This window comes from Petaurus breviceps, unplaced genomic scaffold (assembly GCF_028583685.1).
Source record: "Petaurus breviceps papuanus isolate PSGF00001 unplaced genomic scaffold, PetGlider_PUasm1.0 90865, whole genome shotgun sequence".
NCBI classification, from domain to species: Eukaryota; Metazoa; Chordata; class Mammalia; order Diprotodontia; family Petauridae; genus Petaurus; species Petaurus breviceps.
The window spans coordinates 2,369,500-2,379,621 of NW_027187367.1; the positions used below are offsets into that span (position 1 = coordinate 2,369,500).

The 10,122-nt window shown below is 39.4% G+C and overlaps 2 pseudogenes; one reads left to right on the forward strand and one right to left on the reverse strand.

The window, feature by feature from the left end:
- Window positions 1-550: 550 nt before the first annotated feature.
- Window positions 551-1,579, reverse strand: LOC138150273 (olfactory receptor 2G3-like; annotated as a pseudogene).
- A 1,806-nt stretch (window positions 1,580-3,385) lies between these two features.
- LOC138150274 (large ribosomal subunit protein eL29 pseudogene) lies at window positions 3,386-4,219 on the forward strand (annotated as a pseudogene).
- The last annotated feature ends 5,903 nt before the right edge of the window (window positions 4,220-10,122 follow it).

Genomic DNA, 10,122 nt, shown 5'->3' on the forward strand with positions numbered 1-10,122 from the left:
GAGAGAGAGAGAGAACCTAGGTTAAGTGCTAAGAAGATAATTTCTGGCTTGAAGGAGCTTATATTCTAATGGTATCCTGGAAAAAAAGGAAGAAGATGGTACCCATCACAGGGTATGTGGGGAGAGGGTACAGTGAGAAAATTGTATGAAATGTTAAGGGCAAGTATATCTAATTCATGACAAGATTAGGAAAGGACCATCTATCATAGTGGGTGGGGTCTGAGAGAACAATCCCAATTTCTTGTATGAAGGAGCTAAATTGCTCCTCTTTTGCCTTCAGATTGCACAACAGCCTACAGAAAGCATTACTATAGCCACAAAATGCAAGAATTTTCTCTTTTTGTTACTATATAGTCATATTTTACACATATGACTAAATCCCTTAAATAATTCATTAAAACTTTCCTTTCCGCATATTGATGACAACTCGATGTCTTCTAATCAAAGGAGAGGAAGGATAATTATTAGCAATGGAGGTTTTGTCACAAATTCAGTGCCTTTAAGCTAAACATTCTAGCTTATCTTAAAGAAGCAATGCAATTCCTTAATTGAATGGATATAAAATCAGAATGTACTGTCTTTTCTTGGTGGTCCTAGAGACATAGAAATGTATACCAAAGTACAGAAACAAAGGTTTATGTTTCTCCAGAACCTTGGTTTTGACACAGCAACCTTCTCACTGACCCCTTAACATCTTTGTTCCCAAGGTGTATATCATAGGGTTGAGAGTGGAAGTTATGTCAGTACAAAAGAGGGTAGGGAATTTTCTTTGATTGTGAATATACTTATTTTTGGGTTGGATATACACAGCAATTATAGTTCCAAAGAATAAGGCAACTACAACCAAATGAGAACCACAGGTACCCAAAACTTTCTGACACCCTTGAGCTTACTTAATCCTCAATGTGGTTTTAGCTATGCATCCATAGGATATCAGGATGAGGCCCAGAGGTATCACAACATAGAGGATACTGGCTATACAGAAGACATTTTCCATGAAGGTGGTGTCTATAGTTGCAATTTTAATCAAGGCTGGCTCCTCACATATAAAATCATCCACCCTGTGGTGACTGCAGAGAGGCAATTGAAAAGTCAATACAGACTGAACCAAGGACTCTATGAAGCCACTGGCCCCGATTACAACTATCAACTTTTTGAGAAGCCTTGGGAGCATGATAATGGCATAGTGAAGGGGCCTGTAGATAGCAATGTAGTGATCATAAGCCATGACAGTCAGACGAACACACTCAGTGGAACCCAGTCCCAGAGCCACATGGAACTGAATCACACAGCCAATGTAAGTGATGCTCTTATCAGGATCCCCAAAGTTCCATAACATCTGGGGGATAACACTGGTTGTGAAGCAGAGATCCAGGAAGGAAAGATTGGAGAGGAAAAAATACATGGGGGTGTGGAGTTTAGGTTCCAGGTAAGATTCCAGGATGATGGCTGTGTTCACCAATAGGGTCAAGATGTAAAAGATGGAGATGATAAAAAGAAGGACCATTTCCAGTTGGGGCTGGTCAAAGAAACCCGATAGGATGAGCCCTACTGAGCTGCTCTCATTGGTCCTTTTCATTGCTTCTTAACTGTTGGTCTCCTCCCATTCATCATTCCCATATGTCAACCTGTGGGAAGACTGCCAGAAAGTTTCAGTGATAAGTTGTAAGTATACCTGTATGTTAATGGAATGGTGACTACATAAGCAGATAGGTGATTAGAAATCAATATTTTACACACAGACCCCAAAGTAGATCAAAACCCAATACATCACTAAACAGTTAGGATGCATAGAGTTGTTAGACAGAGTGAGTTGTGTAGAAAGAGATTCCTAGGCAAAGGGAAAACTTAATTGAACTTTTTTTTTATCATTAAGCCTTTTCTATATCTCATAATAAAGAGGTAAAAAAGAAAGGAGAAAAGGAGGGAAAGCACTGTAGCATAAAATGCTAGATAAGATAATTGACATAATCATATACAAAATGAAAGGTAGAGTGAGATACTTAGGGATAGAGAGTAAGCCTGGGGTTTCTTTGGCAATGCAGAGTAAAGAAATTCCCTCTATCTCTGTGAGTCTCCAGTTTCTTTTCAACTTAAACAGTCTAGAACCTTACAGAATAATTGACTTGATATAGGTCACACAACCTATATGTGTCAGATGCAGGATATCAACATATGTCTTTCTAGTTTTGAAGCTATGCTACCCTATAAATCATAGTTGCTGCAGAAAATAGACATGACAACCAAAAGATAAATTCATAAAGATACAGATGCTTGTTATGATTTATGCAGAGAGTGGTAAACAAAGAGATTGGTGTAAAAATTATAAAGCTATGGAGTCAGAGAGAGAACGTAATGACAAGCAAAGTAGTACTTTGATGCTTTGTTTCAGCTATTCAAGTGCCTTTGGGTCTCAATTTTGATTGTATCAAGAGTCTTTGTTGGAAACAGTATACATTGTGTTGCCCTTAATAGGCCTAGGAGAGCATGAAGACCTTAGCTGTGCTTAATAGGACAGATGTCATCAAGTGGAGCCCACAGTGGGAGGAACTTGAGCAGAACATTAAGGGCAAAACGAGAAGGACAGAACAAGAAGGAGCAGAACATAGAATGGCTCCTGCAGAGCTTGGAGTAAGCAGAGTTAAGAGAGTGTTTGATGTTGGCAGTCTGTCTATTGTTCAGTCTGTGTTGATGTTACACTGCTAACCAGAAGCATTCTTTCTGTTGAAAGACAAATTTATTGCTGTTACAGAAGTCCTGAAAGAAGATTTTACTATTGTTACAGTAGCCCTGAAAGGGGAATTTACTTTTGATTTGTGTTTGATTTCTCAGATAGAAGCCTTGTCTGTTGATTTGTATTACTTTGTCAGACAGAAAGTGAATTGGATGAAAGTGCCAGTAATGTGTATAAATATTGTTATATCTCTGTTAAGCTTAATGTGTGCAAATACTGCTGTCAATCTGTTAAGCTTGGTCTTCCTAAAAACAGAAACTGGGAAGGCTTGGAGTGGAGCAGTCCTTGTGAACTGAGATCTAGAACAGGAATAGAGAGCTGCCTACACTACATGTAAATCCAGGTAAGCTGGGAGCAAGTTCCCCATGGAAGAAGAGTCATAGGGTTTGGAAGTCAGCCTCAAGTCAAGATGAAAGAATACTTTACTTGCATGCTCTGTATTGACTGATGAGACTTTGACTTACTGTGACCTAGGAGTAGATGGTGCTTGTATTTTCGGCTAACCCTTAAATTTGATTGGCTTAAGGATGACTGGAAGTCATCCAGGATTCAAGATGAAAGAGGACTTTACTTGGATACTGTGTATTGATTGAGGAGATTGTGACTTACTCAGTGATATGTTTTGTTTAAGACTATATGACCACCTTTTTTCTCTCTCCCTTTGGCCTCTTCCGGTAGGTGGAGTGCCTGTTAGCGCAGGCTGCGGTGTAAAGATGGCTAAGTCTAAGAACCATACCACTCACAACCAATCATGAAAATGGCACAGAAATGGCATCAAGAAACCTAGGTCACAGAGATACGAGTCTCTGAAAGGGGTTGACCCCAAGTTTCTGAGAAACATGCACTTTGCCAAGAAACACAATAAGAAGGGGCTGAAGAAGATGCAGGCCAACAACACCAAAGCCATCAAGGCCTGAGCAGAGGCCATCAAGGCCCTGAGCACCAACGCCTCCAAAGCCAAGCTCCTCAGGCACAAGATCCCCAAGGCCAGCGCCTGGCGTGCTGGCCACAAGATGGCTACCAAGTGTCCAGGTCCTAGAATCGGCATCAAAGTCCAGGCTCCAGGATCACAAAGCCTGACTCTAAGGTTGCCAGAACCACTGACCCCAAGTCTACCAAGCCCACTGACCCCAAGGCTGCCAAGTCTGCCGCCAAGGTCAGTAAGTCAGATCCCAAGGCTACCAAATCTGGCCCCAAGGCCACCAAATCTGATGCTAAGGCCACCAAGTCTGACCCCAAGGTCACCAAGTCTGATTCCAAGGCTGCCAAGTCCGATCCCAAGGCAGCCAAGTCTGATTCTAAGGCTGCTAAGCCTGCCAAGTCCAAACCCAAAGATGCTGGGGCTAAAGCTGCTGGTCCCAAGCCTTCAAAATAGATGCTTCAGAACAGAAGGACTTGTTTAAAGCTAAAACTCCCTTTTTTCCCAGCCAGGGTATGATATTCACTATTTTGTACAAATAAAGAAAATGGTGAGTCATAAAAAAAGACTATATGACCACCTTAGTAATAAGTTGTTATGTTGTGAATGTTGTGTCTTAGTTTCTTGAATGTTTGCTTTACTTTGTTACTGAATAAATATAGTTCACTATACTATGAGATTACATCCTTAAAGTTATTCACAGCAGCAGTCCTCAGGAGAGTTGCTCATGATTGATTTTGCAGAGAAATAGAGGAAAAATAAAAGAGGGTCATAGACAAAGGCATTATAAACATCACTATTATTACTAAAATGACAGACTCTAATGAGTGGAAGGTATCTCAGAAATAATTTAATATAATTCATAGCTTGAAAAATGAAATTTGTCTAACATACAGTCAATAAGTACTTTATATATTTACCTGACCTCCACTTGAAGACTTTCAGTAATGGGAAACCCATTACCCACTGAGGTTAGCCATTTCACCAATAAATGACTGTCAATACTTGCAAGTTTTTCTTTTTGGAACATAAATCCATCTCTCCAGTTTTCTCTCATTGCTCTTAATTCTGTTGTCTAAGACCAAACAGACTAAGTCTCATCTCTCTTCCAAATGACGTCTCTCCCAATACTGGAGTAAGTTATCATGTCCTCTAACATCTATTTTCCAAACCAAAAGTCCATCATTCTCTTAAATGGTCCTCTTATGTTCTGATTTCTATTCTGTTTACCATCTGGTCACTTTTCTCTGGGCACATATTAATCTGTTAATTCCTTCCCTATAGTGTAAACCTAGAACTAAACTCACTCTTCTAGGAATGTTTTGGACAAGTTCGAGTATGGTGGGAAGGAAGGAAGGAAGGAAGGAAGGAAGGAAGGAAGGAAGGAAGGAAGGAAGGAAGGAAGGAAGGAAGGAAGGAGACAGGGAGGGAAGGAAAGAAGGAAGGGAGGAAAAAAAGGAGGAAGGGATCTCCCACTTTCTGTAACTGATTTTGGTGATTAAATTTGATAATTCAGATGCTTATACTTATGTAACATTTTATGTTTACAAATGCATTTTCACATGGAATTTGTTTAAAATAAACTGAAATAATGAAAACAAAATTTAAGTCTGACCACATGAAAATGAGGTATTTTCTATGAAGCATAACAAGTGCTAAAAGTAGCACTGAGGAGCAACTGACCTGTTATGAGCTACTTCTCCCCCTTTATATTCATCTCTTTACCAACCATAACCAGTCAATCTTTCTTCTCCATCAAGAAACGAGTTCAAATAGTCATAGATCCAAAGAATTTCTGAGCTAGAATAGACCTTAAATATCACTCACTTTACAGATGAGGATACAGAGTTCAACGGCAATTATGGAACACCTGCAGTTTCACACCTAATTTGATTGCAATCTGTCCTATATGAACCCTCTTCTCCTTTCACTGTTTCTGTGAGGACTACAGACATACAGTTTCTCTCCCAGCTGAAACTCTGGTATTTTGCTGACTCTTCCCTCTCCCTCACTTCTTACATCTATTCATTTTTAATGTCTTGTCAATTCTGTTACAATAAAATCTTTCATATTCTCATGGCTAAAAACAAAGTGAAGACCATATTGCTATCTTTTTTCGTTTTTCATTCAGAGTTTTTAGTCCAGTATTCTGTCTTCTTTTTCTCTTAATTCATCCTAAAATGCTGCCATAATAAATATATGTACTCATAAATTCAGCTATTTCACTCCTCTGATGAAAACCTTATGTAAGAAATGATGTAACATTATGAGTCTACTATAATGAATGATCAGAGGGTTTAGAATAGACCTGCAAAAGTTTTCTTTCTGTCACTTTGTCAAATAAGGACTTCTATAATCTCCTAAGTTTATTCAACTTCATTTCTGTGGTCTAGTTTAGCCAATCAAGACTACTTTCCCACCTCCCTGTATGCCTTATATTTCACTGCCTCTAAAACCTTGCCTATACTGCTTTCTAATCCTAAAATGCCTCCTTCTACCTTTAACCTTTAGATTCTACTTGTCCTTTAGATCCCACGAGGAAGGCCACTTCCTTCTTGAATTCTTACATAATTCCAACACCGACCTCATTGTACACTTCCTTTGTACTTCTCATAAACTTATGTATTATTCTGTACTATAATCAGGAATATATATATATATATATATATATACTATATATATATATATATATATATGTCATTCCCCCGCTAATTTACATCTTCATCAAAGTAGGGCATGGTTTTATCTAATTCTTATAACCCCTATGGGACCGATAGCAGCATTTGACACAAGAAGGTACTTAACAATTACATATTGAACTAAAATAAAATGATATGAAATACAAGATGGAGAGAGAATGCTGTGATAGCAGTTTCACTCAAAAAACATGGAGTCTGTAGTGGATGACAATTTCCAAATGAGTGAGTTAGGCATTTGGAGAGTCAGATAACCAAGCAATGCCATCATAGGCTTCATTAGATATAGCTTTGAGAAACAAAGATGTGCTTTGATGCTACTTTTGTATTTTACCTTTATCATATGACATCAAGAGTATTATGTTCCATTCTAGGCACCAAAGTTTAGGGGAAAAAAAACCATCAATAACATAGACAGCAAGCAAAGGAAGGCAACCAAGATGGTGGAGGGCCCCAAGACTATGTCACACAAGTATTGGTTTATAGGACTGGGAATGTTTGTCCTTGATAAGAGAAGGCTTGGAGATGAACACAATAGATTCCTCGAAATATTTGAAGGGAATGTCACCTGGAAGATGGGTTCAAATGAATGTTTGATCTTAGAAGACAGGTACTCTTTTGGAGTTCATGCACATTTTCCTTCACCCAAAACCAGCTAAGGAGAATTTTCTCTAAAGAACAAACAAAGCAATGATAAAACCCAAACTCATAGTTAAAGCTGGCTTTTAAACCTTTTTCAGTGACCACTGGCCAACATAAAACATATATACATAGTTATTGTACTCACACAGTATCTCATCGCCAATTATTATAATGTTATGACCGTCCAATGCTTGGTCTCACTGACAAAAGTCTCTCCCCACTCCTGTCTATCATCTACTTAGCTATTAACCTGATCATCTTACAATACATATCTAGCTATATCAGCCTTACCCCCATGTAATAAATTTCCCTGCCTGCCCAGTACCTCCAGAATCAAATATAAAATCCTGTTTGGCATTCAAAACCCTATACAACATGACCCCCTCCTGTCTTTTTGGTCTTCTTATATCTTTGTTATTGTTCAGTCATTCAGTCATGCTTAAGTCTTTGTGACCTAATGGACATTGTGCATGGGGTTTTCTTGGGAAAAATTTGCCAAGAAAGCAATTTGTCATTTCCTTCTCCAGTGCGTTTCACATTTTACAGATGAGGAACTGAGGCAAATTGGGGATAATTGACTTGCCCAGGATGACACAGTTAGTAAGTATTCGGGGCTGGATTTGAATTCATATCTTACTGATTCCAAGTCCAGTGTTCTACCTCCTAAGGCACCTAGCTGCCCCTCTTATACCTTACTGATCTCTGTGTACTCTGAAATCCAATGACACTACCCCGTTTGCTGTTTCTCACACAAGACCATTCATCTCATGTCTACCTTCATTTTCACCAGATGTCTCTCATGCTTGGAAATCTCTCCTTTCTAATCTCTGTATCTTGCTTTCCTTTACTTCAAATCCTAGCTAAAATTCCATATTCTATAAGAAACCTGTCCCATTTCCCTTATTTATAGAGTTTTCCTTCATTGATTATTTCCAATTTATCTTATATATAACTTGTTTATATATAATTGTTTTCAGTTTTTCTCCCTCATTAATCTATTAATTTTTTGAGAGTTATTTTTTGCATCACCAGTGGTTAGCAAAGTGCTTGGCACATTGCTGTTCAGTTGTTCAGCTGTATCCATCTCTTTTGTGACCTCATAGACACTATCCATCAGGTTTTCTGGCAAAGATAGTTGAGTTTATGATTTCCTTCTCCACTGTGTCCCCATTTGGCAGATGTGAAACTGAGACATATAGGGGTTAAATGACTTGCCCAGGGTCACACAGCTACTGTCTGAGGCCAGATAAGATTTCCCTGACTCCAGAACTCATGCTTTGTCCACTGAACTACCTAGCTGATCTACCTGGCATACAGTGGTCACTTAAAATGCTTATTGATTAATAAATAGTGATAGTGGTACTTTCTTACCTAGTACCCAAAGGAAACAAAATCCTACCCCCTCAGTCACTCAGCATTAGTCTTGACTGCTAGAACATACTGCAGGCTCATTAAGGCGCAGATACTCTCTCACTAATTAGAGATCTAGGATCCAAGGCCTGTAGTAAAACTGCTGGTAAGTCTAACTGTTGATACCTGTTCTTGTTTATTATTCCAACAGAGTTTATTTCATTCCATTACAACGTGTCTCTCCTGCAGTCATTTTCTTCACCTCTCATTTAGAATGCAGGCTCTGATTGACTAGTCCAACAGACTTTCACACAGCTAGCAAGTGCTTTGGGCTCCATGGAATCAGCCTGCTAAGTGCGTTGTACTGGTCTACACAACTAGAAATCTGCTCACCCTCAGATTGTTAAAAACATGACAGTTTCATGTCTGAAAAGACTGAAATGTTCTTCTCCGTGCAGGCCAAGGTGACTCATGAGTTGACTTCTTCTGGGCCTCAATCTTTCTAAACATCCTTAGTCTCTGATTCCTTTTTATGTCTATATTGCAGACAACAATTTCTCAGACTACTTTACAACATTCTCTACTATTTACTACTGATTTTTACTTTGGTCAGTGTGATAGTAATGGAATGTAAAGATTCCCCTGTATTGGCTTGGTTTTCAAATTGATTGTATTAAAACCCAGAGTTTGTTAATCCCACCTGTGGGATGGGCTTGTTGATGTGAAAAGAAAGTCCTGAAGTGGGAGGAGCTGGTGACGTAGATTTGGAGAGACAAGAGAGAGGCGGAAGTTCTTTTTGGAAGCAGCACCTCGTGGAGAGAGAGAGACTAAGAGATTGCTGGTGGCCGCTTTGAATTGCCCTGGACTTTTGAGACCTGCCCCCTGAGCTGCCAAGGACTGAGGAGACATGGCTGTTTTGCTGGTACTTTGTCTGTCTGTTTTGATGTTATTTTGCCAGATTTGTCCACTGGTGAAAGACTGTCCTGTTGAAGAAGTCCTGGAACCTGGCATTTGGTTAAGAAGGCCTGAGACTGTCCTGCAGACAGAGAGTGAATACTGTCCCCTGGTGAGGGACAGTACTGTTGTTGCAGGGGTCTGGAGACTGTCCGGCAGACAGAATGAATACTGTCCACTGGTGAAGGACAGTGCTGTTGTTGCAGGGGTCTGGGAGCCTTTCTGTTGGTTCAGAAGCCCTGAAGAAGGATTTTCTTGTTGTATGTTTACAGAAATCCTGGGAGAGGGCTTTGCTAATGTGTTCAGGGGTTCTAGGGCTGTTCTACAGACAGAGGATAAATTCATGAAGGGACTGGCAATGTATCTTATGGCCTTGCTAAGCCTTGTCTCTCCAGGAACTAAGATTGCTGAGAACTTGCCTCGTGTCAAGATGAAGAAAAGACCTCCATTTGGGTATTAAGTGCTGTGTTTAAACTTGATGTAACTCTGGGGTAGATTCAATTGTGATCCAGGGGTGGGGAACTTTTGACCTTTTTGTGTTCTATGGTTGAGCAAATGAATGTATTTTACTTATGTTTGGAAACTAATCTCCATTTGAGAAGAGGGGCTTTGTGGTGGACTTAATTAAGGTATAGCCTAGGGGTGGAGAAGTATTTGGAACAGAGACTTTGTAATTGATTGAATGATTGGAAAGTCCTGGGGTGGGGTAGGCCTTGGAGATTATTTAATCACATTTAGTAAATGCTGTATTTTGAATGATGTCATGTTTTGATCTTCTCTGTTCTGAGTTTGTTACTGAATAAAATAGAGAGCACCTATGCTGGTAT